Source organism: Rhinoderma darwinii, chromosome 1 (genome assembly GCF_050947455.1).
Source record: "Rhinoderma darwinii isolate aRhiDar2 chromosome 1, aRhiDar2.hap1, whole genome shotgun sequence".
Lineage (NCBI taxonomy): Eukaryota > Metazoa > Chordata > Amphibia > Anura > Rhinodermatidae > Rhinoderma > Rhinoderma darwinii.
In genome coordinates, this window is record NC_134687.1 from 233,942,446 (window position 1) to 233,960,522 (window position 18,077).

At 41.9% G+C, this 18,077-nt stretch overlaps 1 protein-coding gene across 1 annotated transcript in view; it reads right to left on the minus strand.

Moving 5' to 3' along the window:
* Positions 1-536: 536 nt before the first annotated feature.
* MFHAS1 (multifunctional ROCO family signaling regulator 1) overlaps positions 537-18,077 on the minus strand; it is a 92,564-nt gene continuing 75,023 nt past the window's right edge. The window contains exon 3 of the mRNA XM_075862331.1: positions 537-971. The gene's annotated coding sequence lies outside the window, so the exon portion shown is untranslated. The remainder of the gene's footprint in view (positions 972-18,077) is intronic.

Below are 18,077 nucleotides of genomic sequence, written 5' to 3' on the forward strand. Positions count from 1 at the left end.
TGGGGCCCAGAGCTGGGACCCGCATCTATCAGATATTTAGGGCATATCTTGTGGATATGCTATAAATGTCTAAGTTGGGAATAAGCCTTTAATCTTTATAACACGAGGTTAGGTATAATGATAGGCACTCTTTAAAGTAAGATATGTGTACTAACTATATACTAGCGTATAAACATAAATTAAGCTGGACAGACAATTGAGAAAGCTGTCAGCCGATCATGACTATGTGTTTCAATTGGAAGAAGGGACTAGGCCGCTGCTAGACGCCTTTTGGCAGAAGCCTACCTCTAGCAGGAACAAATTATCAGGCATGTTAAAATCCTACATGCTGGATTCCCCCACACGTCTGCCGTCTGGGGGTCCACATACACATGAGGTCATCAGCGAAAATCTGCGGCTTCAGATTACTTTAATCTCAAGTGTATGGCCAGCTTGAGATATAGGGCTTTTTTTTTTATTATATAGAATTGACAGTTATCTGTCATTATACATTTGGTTGCTATATTCCCTTTAAGACAAGAAGTGCGCATTATTACCACAACCAAACAGATTTTGTGAGATGTATAAAATTTAATGTGCTTTTTCTTCTGAATATTTAAAAAGAAACTTATGATATTTTGTTCAAGTCAAATACCAGTGAACTTTAGTGGATTTTGTTTTACATTTAAAGAGCATATCTTCACAATACTACAATGTTCCATGTTATGGCTTATAAGTGCATGGCAAGCAAATCCCTGAGAAGCCATTAACATAACATATGTTTAATTGCCACAACTCTTGTGTGATATATAACAGCTGAAAGATATCTATACAGTGGAGTAAGCACATTACCCAACACCAACAACAATCTTTATTGTCCATGAAAGTCCATCCTTCAATAAAAAAAACAGTTCACGTGTCCAGAGATGCAGCAAATCCATATCTGCCCATAAACCATATGTAGCAATAAATTAATAAATTCTTCATGTTTCCTGTAGAAAAGAGAAGAGCGTTATTAGCAAAAGAAAATAAGAAAGTAACACACATTTCATTGCTCCTTTTCTTACATTACATGGAAACAGTCAGCACCTTCATGCCGCCCCAACCGCGAACCGGTAGCAAGATATAACGACAGGTGCCCGGATTTTAGTCGACTGCGGTATTCATCCTGTCAAAACGACGGAACCCTTGCACAACGGAGACAAACTGAAACCATTGGCATCGGATCCGTCACCATTGAAATCATTGGTGATGGAAACGAAAACCTTTTGGCTTCAGTTTGTTTCAGTCAGGGCTCCGTTCCGACTGAAAGCTCCGATGGAACGGAGCCCTGACGCAGATGTGAACATAGCCTTAGGCACTTTTCTATTCCAGATACCACCGATAGTGCAGTGTTAAGTGCCAGGCTCGGTGAGAAGTGTCCACTGGACTTCTCCCCGTCTGGCTCAGCTTGATTGCCAGGTATCTCTTTATTTGTGTATAGGAAGGAAAATTATCAATGGAGAAGCGGACAATTCTCTTTGAGCCCGGCACTTACTAAAACTAGGATTTCTCTTAAACACTGAAGTACTTTAGAACGAAACATAGTTAAATGGAGCCTGTAACATCGAACAAACAGTCCAATCTGTGGATATCATGCCATAGAGCAGAAGGAGCTGAGCAGATTGATAGCAAGTTCTATAGTAAAAGATTCACGATAACCTGAATTTTATTGATATAAATCCCTGCTAACTCTTGGCTTAAGAGTCCAGTGGGCGGTCCTACTTAGTGATTGGCTGCTTTATATTTACACTCATACAGGAAAGACTGTCAATCAATGGTTGAGCCCGCCCACAGTGAGCAGGGATTTAAATAAATACATTACAGTTTATCTTGAATCTTTTGGCACAAAATCAATATCAATCTGCTCAGCTCCTCCGCTCTAAAACATGTAGCCTGCAGGTTGAATAGCATTTTAAATTTTACAAGTTTTCTTTAAAGGGAATGTGTCACGAATTAAACTTTTTTTTTTTTTAAGTAAGTTACTTATTTCTATTATATTTTTTAAGCTTTTTGCTGTATTTTTTTTTTCTTCACATGGTAGAAAGTATTAAAAATTAAATAATAATTTGACATGTTTTCCTATGTTGGCCAACAGAGGGAACACTTCCCAGAATTACAGCAAGGTGAATAAGGCAAAGCAACCTGACTCACAGCTGCCGTAAATGTGGGAGGGAATCTCACCCCCCCCCCCCCCCTCCTACAAGCCAGGAAAAGGTGTCTTCAAATTGCTAAGCAGTGTCCGGCTACCATTTTGGGTGTGATTGTTGAAATTCAGCTGGCAGAAGCTATAGGACACACCAAAAGGCTAAGGGTATGTTCATACGCTTACTAAACAAAGGGAAAACAGCTCCTGATTTTCAGCAATTTTTTAATCAAACTCGCGTTTTTGGCGGCGTTTTTTACGGCCGTTTTTGGAGCTGTTTTTCTATAGAGTCAATGAAAAACGTCCCCAAAAACGTCCCAAGAAGTGATATGCACTTCTTTTTGGCGGGCGTCTTTTTACGTGCCGCTTTTGGAAAACGGCTACGTAAAAAACGCCCCATCGGAACAGAACGCCATATTTCCCATTGAAACCAATGGGCAGATGTTTGTAGGCTCTTCTGCTTCAGATTTTTCAGCCGTTTTTTTGGGACGTTTACGGTCCGAAAATCGGCTGAAAACACTGTGTGTGAACATACCCATTGAAATCAATGGGAAAAACAGCATTTAGTTCATATCGGGCGTCTTTTTACACCGCTGTTTTAAAAAACGTAGTGTAAAAAGACGCTCTGTAAAAAGTAGTATGTCACTTCTTGAGGTGTTTTTTGGAGCTGATTTTCCATTGAACACTATGAAAAACGCCTGAAAAGAAGCCTCAAAAGAAGCTCCAAATTAAAAGAAGCTCCATTTTCAGCTTCAAAAATGCCTGAAGATCAGAGTCTGAAGCTCCGTATTTTCAGACGTTCTTTGTTAAGCATGTGAACATACCCTAAGACCAGATTCACACGAGCGTGTGCATTTTGCACGTGCAAAAAACACGGCGTTTTGCATGTGCAAAAGGTCCATTAACAGCTCTGTGTGTCAGCAGCATATGATGCGCGGCTGCGTGATTTTCGCGCAGCCGCCATCATTATGACACTGTTTTTATGTTTGTAAACAGAAAAGCACATGGTGCTTTTCTGTTTTCATTCATAGTTTTGACTACTGTAGCGCGCATCACGTGCGTCACAAGGAAGTGCGTCCGTGTGACGTGCGTGGTTTCCGCGCACCCATTGACTTCAATGGGTGCGTGCAGCGCGAAACACTGCCAAATATAGGACATGTCGTGCGTTTCACGCAGCGGACATACGCTGCGTGAAAATCACGGGACTGTCTGAACGGCCCCATTGACTAACATAGGTCCGTGCGACATGCGTGGAAAAACACGTGCGTAGCACCGACGTATTATACGTTCGTCTGAATAAGCCCTTAGGGTTGTATTGTTCTACAACTTTACTTCCAGTACAAGAAAACTGAAATGGGCAAGTTATTTTTACTGCTTAGTTACTAGATTTAAAATCTATGCCTGAGAAAAATGCATCATTGGTTGAAGCTCGGGCTCACGAGTCGATGTAAAATTGCAATTGCGCCTTAAATTCAATGTTTCCCTACTGGAAAAAAAACATAAGGACACTTACTACCAATGCTAAAATTTCAACCATATTTTAAATTTGCCGATGGTTGCTTAAGACTTTTTTCCCTATTGGTAATTATTGAAGTGATTTTACCTCAGTTATGACTTGTGGGCAATGTCCTGTCGCCATGTAGCGCTATACTTAAATGAAATAACTTCGTATTAAAGCACTTTTGGTCACAGAGCCTGTGAAGATTTGCCCTAAACAAAGCATAATGTACCTATGCTATGAATCATATTATCAGTATATGAAACATGAAGAATCTGTTATTTCATGTGGTTGGTTAGGTAATATGTAATTTCATGACCTAAACTGTTCCAGGGTGTTTCTAGTTTTCTTCTTGTTCCAACCTATACTCTTGAATAAAACTCAGTTTACTACATTTATCCTGCTTTACCACACCTATGTTTCACTCCCACAAAATGTAACTTTTTTACTTTGTGTGCAAACTTTAATGCAGGTCACCTAAAATTCTCTTTAAATCTATTCACTATAAGGCCTCATTTACACGAGCGTGTGCGTTTTGCGCGCGCAAAAGGCACTTGGCAGCTCCGTGTGTCATCCGTGTATGATGCGCGGCTGCGTGATTTTCGCGCAGCCGCCATCATAGAGATGAGGCTAGTCGACGCCCGTCACTGTCCAAGGTGCTGAAAGAGCTAACTGATCGGCAGTAACTCTTTCAGCACCCTCGACAGTGAATGCCGAACACAATATACACCAACCTGTGAATAAAAAAAGACTTTCATACTTACCAAGAACTTCCTGCTTCCCCCAGTCCGGGCTCCCGGCCGTTGCCTTGGTGACGCGTCCCACTCTTGTCATCCGGCCCCACCTCCCAGGATGACGCCGCAGTCCATGAGACCGCTGCAGCCTGTGATTGGCTGCAGCCTGTGCTTGGCCTGTGATTGGCTGCAGCTGTCACTTGGACTTAACTGTCATCCCGGGAGGTCGGACCGGAGTTATCGGTAAGTCAGAACGTCTTTTTTTTTTTACAGGTTCATGGATTTTCGGAGCGGAAGGCACTGTCCATGGTGCTGAACCAGTTTAACGCTTTCAGCACCGTGGACAGTGACTGTCTCCTGACGTCGCGTACCCGAACATTTTTTACCGGTTTCGGTCAAAACGAGTTTGGCCGAACCCGGTGAAGTTCGGTGCGCTCATCTCGAATTTGACACTCCGTTTGGATGTTTGTAAACAGAAAAGCACGTGGTGCTTTTCTGTTTACATTCAGGAGTTTGACAGCTCTTGCGCGAATCACGCAGTTCGCACGGAAGTGCTTCCGTGCGGCATGCGTGGTTTTCACGCACCCATTGACTTCAATGGGTGCGTGAGTGCGCGAAAAACGCACGATTATAGAACATGTCGTGAGTTTTTTTCTGCGCACACGCGCTGAGCGCAATTCACGCATCGTCTAAACTGCCCCATTGACTAATATAGGTGCGTACGACATGCGTGCAAAGCACGCGCGTCGCACGCGCGTATATTACGTTCGTGTAAATGAGGCCTAAGTTTGTATTAGCAATTTCTAATATAATGCAATTATTGGTATTACCACCTTTTAGGCTGAGTTCACACGGGGCGGATACGCTGCGTAATAGCACGTAGCGTATCCGCCCTGTGCCACAGGGAATTCTGGGCGAAAAACCGCACCAAACCGTGGTGCAGTTTTTCGCCCGGAATGTCCGCTATGTTTCATCCCAGGAGACCGCTGCAGTGGCGGTCACATGGGACGAAGCGTCATCCCAGGAGGCCGGTCCTCTGATGTCATCCCAGCCGTTCTCTTGGGATGACGTTTTATCCCATGTGACCGCCGCTACAGCCTGTGGAATGAAACGTCATCCCAGGAGGCCGTGCAGGAGAGAGGAACACAGACTTCTGAGTAAGTATGAGATTGTTTTTTTTGGGAGTTGCGAACCCGCTGCAAAAAAACGCAACAACTGCTATTTGTTGTGGGTTTTACCTCCTATTGAATGCAATGGGGAAAACCCGCAACAAATAAGCAGCATTTACGCAAATACAATTGACATGCTGGAGAATAAAAATCTGAACCGCAGGTAAATTTCTGAGCGTTTTTTTCCGCTTCGTATTTATGCAGCGTGTGGATGAGATTTGTTTTATCTCATCCACTTTGCTGCTACTGTATTTGCTGCAGATTTTCCACAACAAATTCCGCTGCGGAAAAAACGCAGTATTTACGCAACGTGTGAACTGATCCTTAAAGTAAACTGGCGACGCTGTAAATTCCCTGCCTTTGCACTGCAGGAGCAATACGCAAAATACTGGCTGCCATTTATAACAGCCAGCAGTTTCTCAGTAGTGCACAGCTATTCGGGCCACTCTGCAGTAGGGATGCACGACGCATCGAAACTTCGATACTGTTTAAATGCCGTGCATCCTCAAACGGTTCGATACCGTTATTTCATGTATTTCGATACTAAGCTGTGCGGCCTCACAGCTTAGCATTGTAACACATGAATGTATGAGAGCGGGGCTGCGGCTGTGTGATACAGCCATTGCCCCGCTTCTGAGTATTGACAAGTGCGCACCGTCAGGATGATGTGATGCCACCAGCGCTGCACTAATGAGTGGCGGTACTGAAGACAGAACATGGCGGACGCACTACAAAACACCACCATGTTCTGTCTTCAGTGCCTGAACCGCCGCTCATTAGTGCAGCGCCGGCCGCATCACCTCACGCTGATCGCGCGTGCACTTAGGCCTGATTCACACTAACGTGTTAAACGTCCGTGGGATGGCAGTTGAAACAGCGGCCGTCCCACGGACCTATGTTATTCAATGTGGCCGTTCACACATCCGTTGTTTCAACAGACCGTGTGAAGGGTCCGTGTGAAAATAGGACATGTCCTATCTTTTCACGCATCACTCCATAGACTCTCAACTATGGGGGATGCGAGACATCGCATCCTGCAGCGCTGAGCACGGATGCACCTCCGAGGTGAAAAACTGCAGTTTTTCATGTCCGAGATGCGCAGCGTTCGTGTGAATCAGGCCTTATTGTCAGGAGCGGGGCAATGACTGTAATACACAGCCGCAGTCCCGCTCTAACGGTGGAGATCAGAGAAACCTCTCATCTCCACCGCTATTCCCCTGAATGCTGCGATCAAAGCTGACCACCACTGCAGCATTCGAGCGGAAAACGAGAAGGGGAGATACCCTTTGGATCGCGTCACAGGGAATTCCTGTGACGCAATCGAGGGTCATACCATACATGGGCAGACAGCCCAGGGTCCATTGAAGGACCCCAGGGCTGTCTGACCATATTTCCTGTTAGGGCATACTTAGGTATGTCTGAACAACTGCCTGTGTACGATCAGTACACAGGCTAATGTACTGGCATATAGATATATGGCAGTACATTAAAGTTTAAAAATAAAAAAAAGTAAAATAAAAAAAATAAAGTAATGTTAAATAAAAACACACACACACACACACACACACACACACACACACACACACACACACGCTACAATAAAACATTAAAATTAGTCTCGATACATAAAATATACACATATACGGTATCGTCGCAACCGTAATAACACATTTATAGTGTCATTAATGTTTACCCTGTTATAAAATAAACTGCTTTCTTTCACTTATTAATGTGAGGCATGAAGTATTATAAATTTTGAACCTGCATGTGCCTCACATTTAGGGCTTATTCAGACGAACGGGATATACGTCCGTGAAACGTGCGTGATTTTCACGCGCATAGCACGGACCTATATTAGTCTATGGGGCCGTGCAGACAGTTGCGTGATTTTTACGCAGCGTGAGTCCGCTGCAAATAACTCACGACATGTCCGTTCTTTGAACGCATTTCGTGCATCACGCACCCATTGAAGTAAATGGGTGCGTGAAAATCACTTCCGTGGGACGCGCGTGATTCGCGCAACAGCTATGAAAAGGATGAATGAAAACAGGAAAGCACCACGTGCTTTTCTGTTTACAAACATCCAAACGGAGTGTCATAATGATGGCGGCTGCGCGAAAAGCACGCAGCCGCGCATCATACAGGGATGACACAGAGCTGTCAAGTGCCTTTTGCGCGCGCAAAACGCACACGCTCGTGTGAATCCGGCCTAATAGTAATTAACCCCATCATGTACCTCACACATTAACCCAATGTTGTCCATTATGACTGAGGAACATGATGGGGTTAATTACTATTAATGTGAGGTACATGGAGGTTCAAAATTTATGATCACACCACGCGCCTCACATCCGAAAATGGAAGAAGTTGTTGTTTTTTTTTATTATTGCTGGCAAAAGTATCGTTTTGGTATCGAGTATCGCAATACTACGCGAAATATCGGTATCAAAGTCCAAATTCTGGTATCGTGACAACCCTACTCTGCAGCGAATAAAATGAGTTGCGTGGGCACATTACTTGCAGTTTCCATCAGTTTGTATTAGCCCCAGTTCACACTGAGTTTTTTTGCTACTGATTTTGCCGCGGAACCCGTATCGGAATCAGCGCCAAAAAACTACCAAAACTGCCACCATTGATTTCAATGGGAGGCGGAGGCGTTTTTTTTCCCGAGCGGTGCTCAATGGCCGCGGGCGAAAAACGCCACGAAAACCGCAGCAAGAAGTGCAGGGAGGTCAAAATCTTTGGTCAAAAGATTTTTTTCTGCCTGCAAAATACTCTGTGTGAGCTACCTTCTTAGTTTATGTGAGTTCTTTAACCCCTTCCCGACATTCGCCGTATATATACGGCGCTGCCGGGAAGGTGTTCCCGCAAACCGCAGTACAGTTACGTCGCAGTGATGGTGCGGGCTCAGAAGCAGAGCCGGCACCATCACCGCGGGGTGACATCTGTATTACACAGCTGGCACCCTCCTGTAACTGCCAGGACCAGAGCTATTCTCCGATCCGGCTGATTAACCCCTCAGATGGTGCGCTCAATATTGCGCAGCATCTGATAGGTTTTAACCCGACCGGCAACCCAGTGACGCAATCGCTGGGTTGCTGTGGCAATCGGAGGCCAGATAATGGCGTCCGAGTCTGCCTTATACGGGAGCCGATGAGGACCCACCTGCGGTGCGTCCTCATAGGCTTGCTGTCAGTGAATAACTGACAGCGCTAATACACTGCACTACGTATGTAGTGCAGTGTATTAGAGTAGCGATCGGGGCATCAGGCCCTCAAGTGCCCTAGTGGGACAAGTCAAAAAAGTTAAAAAATTGTAATAAAAATGTGTTAAAACAATAAAAACAACACGTTTCAAATAAAAAAAAAGCTAAACTGACTTTTTTCCCATAGTAAGTCTTTTATTATGGGAAAAGCCGTAAAAATGAAAAAAAAACGATACATAATTGGTATCGCCGCATTCGTAACGACCCAAACTACAAAACTATTATGTAATTTATCCCGCACGGTGAACGCCGTTACAAAAAAAAACCATGAAAAACAACGCCAGAATCTTTGTTTTTAGGTCACATGTCCTTCCAAAAAATGCTATGAAAAGTGATCAAAAAGTCACATTTACTCCAAAATAGTACTAATAAAAACGACAATCCGTCCCGCAAAAAATAATCCCTGACACCGTTTTGTGCACGCAAAAATAAAAAAGTTATGGGTCTTACAATATGTCGACACTGAAAACAAATGATTTTATAAAAAATTTGATTTTATTGTGCAAAAGCTGCAATACATAAAAAAAACTATATAAATTTGGTATCGCCGTAATCGTATCGACCCGCAGAATAAAGCGAACATGTAATTTAGGGCGCACTGTGGATGCCGGAAAAAAAAAAACAATAAAAAACTATTCCAGAATTGCTTGTTTTTGGCAATTTTCTTTACCAAAAAATGAAATAAAAAGTGATCAAAAAGTCGTATGTGTTCTACAATGGTACCAATAAAATCTACAGCCCGTCTCGCAAAAAACAAGCCCGCACACCGCTCAATCAACTGAAAAATAAAAAAGTTATGGCACTAGTAATGCGGTGATGAAAAAACATCTCAATGCGCAGGCCGGAGGGGCACATTCCTTCAGTTTCAGGGCCCTAGTATTTAGGAACTAGGAAAGGGAAGGGACACAGCACATCCGCTGGAAGCGAGGGCGCCCGTATTATACCAGCGCAAAACTTTCCCAGCAATATTTCCCAAACTACGAAGGAGAAAAAGTCCCCAAAAGGTGCAGAGTGTTACAAAAGGGGGATAAGAAAGAAAATCGTTTATCAGTGTGACACCGGCCTGCGCATAACGGATCGCTTCAGATCGTAACACACACCTATGGATAATTGTATTATTTACCCCATTATTATACCCTTTTATTATGCCCTGATGTACTCCGCACAGATTACATATGCCCCCACATTATAAACTGAAATACCAGTAAAACTCAAACAGAACTACTACCAAGCAAAATCCATGCTCAAAATGGCGGTCTTTCCCTTCTTAGCACTACAGCGTGCCCAAACAGCAATTTATGGCCACAAGTAAGGCACTACCATACCCGGGAGAACCCGCTTAACAATTTATGGGGTAAGATTCTCTAGGGGTGCAACATATTGTGCGGTGAATGGGCATATCAGTGGAAAAATTGAAATTTTCACTTTGCACCATCCACTGCGTATTCATTTCTGAAAAACACCCGTGGAGTCTAAATTCTCACTACACCCCTTGATGAATGCCTTTAGGGGTGTAGTCTCTAAAACGGGGTCACTTTTGTTTGGTTCATCAGTGGTTTTGCAAATGCAACATGGCGTCCGCAAACCATTCCAGCAAAATCTACGCTCCAAAAGATAAATACCGCTCCTTTTCTTCTGAATGCTCCCATATACGTAAACAGCTGATTATAACCACATATGGGGTGTTACCGTACTCGGGAGAAATTACTTTACAAAAGTTGGCGTGCTTTTTCTTCTCTATTCCTTGTAAAAATGAAAAATGTTGATCTAAAACTACATCTTGTTGGAAAAAAATAAATTATTATTTTTCATTTTCATGGCTTAATTCTAATTAATTCAGCAAAAAACCTTTTGGGATCAAAATTTTCATATACCCCTAGATGATTCCTCAGGGGGTGCAGTTCCCCAAATGGAGTCACTTTTGGGGTGTTTCCACTGTACTAGTACTACAGGGGCTCAGCAAATGTGACATGGCGCCCAGAAACCATTCAAAAATCCAAATGGTGCTCCTTCCATTCTGAGCCCTACCGTGTGTCCAAACAGAAGTTTGTTTTACTAGGGAGAAATTGCTTTACAAATGTTGCGGTGCTTTTTCTCCTTCAGTCCTTGTGGAAATGAAAAAAAAAAAATACCTAAACCTACATTTTCTTTGAAAAAAATTTAGATTTTCATTTTTACGGCCTACTTCCAATAAGTTCTGTAAAACACCTGTGGGGTCAAACTGCTCACTGTACCCCTAGATAATTTCCTCATGGGGTGTAATTTCCAAAATGGGCTCACTTGTTGGGGGTTTCCACTGTTTTGTCCTCTCAGGGGCTATGCAAATGTGACATGGCCACCGCAAACCATTCCTGCTAAATTTGAGCTCCAAGAACCAAATGGCGCTCTTTCCCTTCCAAGCCCTGCCGTGTGTCCAAACAACCGTTTATTACCACATGTGGGGTATTGTTTTACTCGGGAGAAATTGCTCTACAAATGTTGTGGTGCTTTTTCTACTTTAGTTCTTTTGGAAATGAAAAAAAATTAGCTAAACCTACATTTTATTTGAAAAAACGTAGATTTTCATTTTCATGGCCTATTTCCAAAAAATTTTGCCAGAAAACTGGCGGGTCAAAATTCTTGCTACACCCCTAAATAAATTCCTCGAGGGGTGTAGTTTCCCAAATGGGGTCACTTTTGGGGGGTTTCCACTGTTTTAGTTCCACAAGACCTTGTCAAAGCTGACATGGTGCCTAAAATATATTCTAATAAAAAGGAGGCCCAAAATCCACTAGGTGCTACTTTTGCTTCGGAGGCCGGTGCTTCAGTCCAGTAGCACACTAGAGCCACATGTGGGATATTTCCTAAAACTGCAGAACCTGGGCAATAAATATTGAGTTGCATTTCTCTGGTAAAACCTTCTGTGGTACAAAAAAAATGGATTAAAAATGAATTTCTGGAAAAAAATAATGAACTTTGTACATTTCACCTCTACTTTGCCTTAATTCCTGTGCAATGTCTAAAGGGTTAAGAAACTTTCTAAATGCTGTTTTGAATACTTTGAGGGGTGCAGTTTTTAAAATGGGGTGACTTATTGGGGGTTTCTAATATCTAAGGACCTCAAAGCCACTTCACAACTGAACTGCCCCCTGTAAAAATAGCATTGTGCAATGTCTAAAGGGTTAAGAAACTTTCTAAATGCTGTTTTGAATACTTTGAGGGGTGCAGTTTTTAAAATGGGGTGACTTATTGGGGGTTTCTAATATCTAAGGACCTCAAAGCCACTTCACAACTGAACTGCCCCCTGTAAAAATAGCATTTTGAAATTTTCTTGCAAATGTGAGAAATTGCTGCTAAAGTTCTAAGCCTTGTAACGTCCTAGAAAAATAAAAGGATGTTCAAAAAACGATGCCAATCTAAAGTAGACATATGGGGGATGTTAACTAGCAACAATTTTGTGTGGTATAACTGCCTGTCTTACAAGCAGATACATTTAAATTGAGAAAAATGCTAATTTTTGCAATTTTTCGCTAAATTTTGGTGTTTTTCACAATTAAATACTAAATGTATCGGGCAAATTTTGCCAGTAACAAAGTCCAATGTGTCACGAGAAAACAATCTCAGAATCGCTTGGATAGGTAAAAGCATTCTGGAGTTATTACCACATAAAGTGAAACATGTCAGATTTGAAAAATGAGGCTCTGTCAGGAAGGTCAAAAGTGGCCACAGCGGGAAGGGGTTAAATATGTTACCCAGTGAACACAATAATAAAAAGAAAACTAACAAAAAGACACATCCTGTAGAGAAATTATCAAAAAGGAACTGATGCGCATTTGCAGTCCCAAAGAAATTAATGTAATCTGTTAACTAGGTGTTTTGTTTTTTTAAACTGAAAAACATTATGAATTATGTATGGAGAAAGGAAGGGTGAGCAGCAGCCGGGGACCAACTACCAACTATATTCCTGGAGAGAACAAAAGATTATTGTCTGAAAAAAAATCTAAGACAAGTGATCCTTTTCACAATGGACAACTGGTGGCGTCTGGTGATGACCAAAGACATTAGATCAACAGACCCTGCCAAAAATGGGCACCTATGGGCAACTTTAGTAAGGCTTTAGTGTATATTATAAATGTAAAAAATGTCTAAGGCCCCATGCACACGACCGTAAAAGCGGACTGAAATTACGGTCCGCAATTAAGGACGTATTCACTTCTATTGTTCACGGACACCTTCCCGTTTATTTACTGGAAAGTGTTCAGGCCGTAGAAGTGTACCTCAAAAAATAGGACATGTCTCATCTTTTGCTTTTTACAGTCCGTGCTCCCATACTTTGTATGGGAACACGGCCCGAAAACGCGGGCGACTATCCGCTGCCGTCTGTGCTTACAGGCACGGCCGTGTGAATGAGGCCTTATTGACATCTTACTTCTGTGCTGAATGAAAATGACAAAATAAAAGTTGGTGAACGACTGATCATTAAAGCAACCCTCCAGTCCCCACAAAAAAAACAACTAGCGATAGTAGAATGATTTTTAACTTACCTACTACTGTGCATCCCCGTTGGTTCTTCTCTCTCCGTTGACTCGTTCTCGGACCCCTTGCCTTCCATCCAATATGGCGGCCGTTGTCTCAGACTTGCACAGGGAGTGTAGTCTGCAGTCTGAGACACGCCCCCTCCTCCTTCACTGCCCTCTGAAGCGTCAGTAGCGATGGACCAGTGCAGACGTCATCAGCGCTGGTCCATTAGAGGGCAGTGAAGGAGGCGTGTCTCAGATGTGCAAACTACGCTCCCTGTGCAAGTGGATGGAAGACGACGGGGAGCGAGAAGAAGGCAACGGAGAGAGAAGAACCAACGGGATGGACACTAGGAAAAAATCATTCTACTATTTCTAGTTTCTTTTTTTGTGGGGACCTGGGTGTCACTTTAATCCCATATATAGACACAAAACAGAATGTCGAAATTGTTATATTTGGTGACGCTGGTCCACTGGACAAAATTTGCACTTCATTTCTACTGCATCCCTCCCATTACCCCCTTTAAATGCCTACCTCTTAAAAGGCAGGGTTCTCACGTCTTCATTATATATATATTTACATTTCTTTTCGTTATTTGTCATTTTGTAGGGTTACCCTGAGAGTAAAGTGCGGCAGAATATGTTGATGCTATATGAGTATAGTTAATGTCATCTGATGTGAAAAACTGATTAGGCGCATGCTGCCACCTGGAGGACATTATAAAAACTACAAGGTGGATTTAGTAACATTGCTTCGATTAACTATTTGCAAATTGCTGCAATATTTGATTATTGATTGGTAAGAGAGAGATATATCTGGACTTTTTATAATGGCACAAAGGTAAAGCAACTCATTTTCAAGGGTCTAATTAACCATTAAATATTCTGGTTGTGTGAACTCACTGGTATGAAAAGCATTAGGCTGCAGTACGCTCCTTAACATCTTAAGCCCTTCCCTCTTTAGCCACTTTTGACCTTCCTGACAGAGCCTCATTTTTCAAATCTGACATGTGTCACTTTATGTGGTAATAACTCCGGAATGCTTTCACCTATCCAAGCGATTCTGAGATTGTTTTCTCGTGACACATTGGACTTTATGTTATTGGCAAAATTTGCTCGATATGTTCAGTATTTAATTGTTAAAAACACCAAAAATTAGCGAAAAATTGCAAAAATTAGCATTTTTCTCAATTTAAATGTATCTGCTTGTAAGACAGGCAGTTATACCACACAAAATTGTTGCTAATTAACATCACCCATATGTCTACTTTAGATTGGCATCGTTTTTTGAACATCCTTTTATTTTTCTATGACCTCACAAGGCTTAGAACTTTAGCAGCAATTTCTCACATTTTCAAGAAAATTTCAAAAGGCTATTTTTACAGGGGCCAGTTCAGTTGTGAAGTGATTTTGAGGGCCTTATATATTAGAAACCCCCAAAAAGTCACCCCATTTTAAAAACTTCACCCCTCAAAGTATTCAAAACAGCATTTAGAAAATGTCTTAACCCTTTACACATTTCACAGGAATTAAAGCAACATGGAGGTGAAATTTACAAATTTCATATTTTTCAGCAGAAATACATTTTTAATACAATTTTTTTTATAACACAGAAGGTTTTACTAGAGAAATGCAACTCAGCATTTGTTGCCCAGTTTCTGCCGTTTTAGGAAATATCCCACATGTGGCCGAGCGTGCTACTGGAATGAAGCACTGGCCTCAGAAGCAAAGGAGCACCTAGTGGATTTTGGGGCCTTATTTTTGTTAGAATATATTTTAGGCACCATGTCAGGTTTGAAGGGCTCTTGCAGTGACAAAACAGTAAAAATCCCCCAAAAGTGACCCCATCTGGGAAACTAGACACCTCAAAGAAATTATCTAGGCGTGTAGTGAGCATTTTGACCGCACAGGTTTTTTACAGAAATTATTGGAAGTAGGCCGTGAAAATTAAAATCAACATTTCTTCAAAGAAAATGTAGGTTTAGCGATTTTTTTTCTCATTTCCACAAGGACTAAAGGAGAAAAAGCACTGCAAAATTTGTAAAGCAATTTCTCCCGAGTAAAACAATAAATCACATGTGGTAATAAACGGTTGTTTGGAGACACGGCGTAGCTGAGAAGGGAAAGAGCGCTATTTGGCTTTTCGAGTTCACATTTAGCAGGAATGGTTTGCGGAGGCCATGTCACATTTACAAAGCCCCTGAGGGGACAAAACAGTGGAAACCACCCACAAGTGACCCCATTTTGGAAACTATACCCCTTGAGGAAATTATCTAGGGGTATAGTGAGCATTTTGACACCACAGGTTTTTTGCATAAATTATTGGAAGTAGGCCCTGAAAATAATAATCTACATTTTTTCAAAAAAAATCTAGGTTTAGCTAATTTTTTCTCATTTCCAGAAGCACTGAAGGAGAAAAAGCACCACAAAATTTGTAAAGCAATTTCTCCCGAGTAAAACAATACCCCACATGTGGTAATAAACGGCTGTTTGGACACACGGCAGGGCTTAGAAGGGAAAGAGCACTATTTGGCTTTTTAAGATCACATTTAGCAGGAATGATTTGCGGAGGCCAGGTCACATTTGCAAAGCCCCTGAGGGGACAAAACAATGAAAACGCCCAAAAAGGGACTCCATTTAGGAAACTACACCTCTTGAGGAATTCATCTAGGGGTGTAGTGAGCATTTTGACCCCACAGATGTTTCATAGAATTTATTAGAATTAGGCATTGAAAATAAAAACAGTCCTTTTTCTTCAATAAGACGTAGCTTTAGCGCAAATTTTTTCATTTTCTCAACAAATAAAGGAAAAAAAGAACCCAACATTTGTAAAGCAATTTCTCCAGAGTACGGCAATACCCCATATGTGGTCATAAACTGCTGTTTGGGCAAACGGCAGGGCTCAGAAGGGAAGGACCGCCATTTGGAGTGCAAATGTTGCTGGATTGGTTTCTGGGCGCCTGTGGGCCCAAAACAGTGGAAACCCCCCAGAAGTGACCCCATTTTGGAAACTACACCCCTCAATGCATTTACCAAGGGGTGTAGTAAGCATTTTAACCCTGCAGGTGTTTTGTAGAAATTAGTGTTCACTCGATGTTGCAGAGTGAAAATGGGATTTTTTTCCATAGATATGCCAATATGTGGTGCCCGGCTTGTGCCACCATAACAAGACAGCTCTCTAATTATTATGCGGCGTTTCCCGGTTTTAGAAACACCCTACATGTGGCCCTAATCTTTTGTCTGGACATATGACAGGGCTCAGAAGTGAAGAGTACCATGCGGAGTGGAGGCCTAATTTGGCGATTTACAAAGTATTGGTTCACAACTGCAGAGGCTCAGATGTGAAATAATAAAAAAAAAAACCCACTATGGAAACTGCACCCCTCAAGGCATTTATTAAGGGGTGTAGTGAGCATTTTCACCCCACAGGTCTTTTCCATAAATGAATGCGCTGCGGATGGTGCAAATTAAAAATTTATATTTTTCCCTAGATATGCCATTCAGTGGCAAATATGTCATGCCCAGCTTATGACGCTGGAGACACACACCCCAAAAATTGTTAAAAGGGTTCTCCCGGGTATGACGATGCCATATATGTTGAAGGAAACTGCTGTTTGGGGACACTGTGGGTTTCAGAGCCGAGGGAGCACCATTTGGCTTTTGGAGAGCGGATTTTGCTTGGTACTATATTTGTTTGAGTATTGCTGGTGTTTTATAATGTGGGTGTACATGTAAGCGGGGCGGAGTATATAAGGGGCATAGTCAGGTGGTATAAAAAAAATAATAATAATCCATAGATGTGTGTTACGCTGTGAAGCAATCCTTTCCGCACAGGCCAGTGTCGCACTGATAAATGGTGTCATTTCTTATCCCCCTTTTGGTCCACACTCCGCACCTTTTGTAGTTTGGGGAATTTTGCTGGGAAAGTGTTGTCCTGGTATAATACGGGCACCGTCGCTTCCAGTGGATATGTTTGGGCCCTCCCTTTCCTGGTTCCCTAATTTTAGGTCCTTGATAAATCGCCTCTTGAAACAGAAGAAATGTTTCCCTCGGGCACAACCGCATATTTTTATTTCCTGACTTATTGGAGCCATAACTAATTTTATTTTTCATAGACGTAGCGGTATGAGGGCTGGTTTGTTGCGGGACGAGCTGTAGTTATTATTGGTACCATTTTGGGGTACATGCGACTTTTTGATCACCGTTTATCCTATTTTTTGGGATGCCAGGTAAACAAAAAAAACGCAATTCTGGCACAGCTTTTTTTTTATACAGCGTTCACCATGCGTTATAAATTACATGTTAACTTTATTCTGTGGGTCAGTACGATTCTGGCGATACCTAATTTATAGCACTTTTTTATGTTTTACAACTTTTTGCACAATAAAATTACTTTTGTAAAAAGAATGTATTTTTTCTGTCGCCAAGTTGTGAGAACCATAACTTTTTAATTTTTTTGTCGACGGAGATGTATGAGGGCTTGTTTTTTGCGGGACGAGTTATAGTTTTTATAGGTACCATTTTTGGATACGTGCGACTTTTTATTCTAATATTTGTAGGGCAAAGTGACCAAAAAACAGAAACTCTGGTAAAGTTTTTTACGTTTTTTTTTTTGCTGTTCACCGCGTGCAATAAATAATATAATATTTTGATACCTCAGGTCGTTATGGTCGTGGCGATACCAAATACATATGGTTTATTATTATTTTTCAATAATAAAGGACTTGATAAGAGTAAAAGGGGGATTGTGT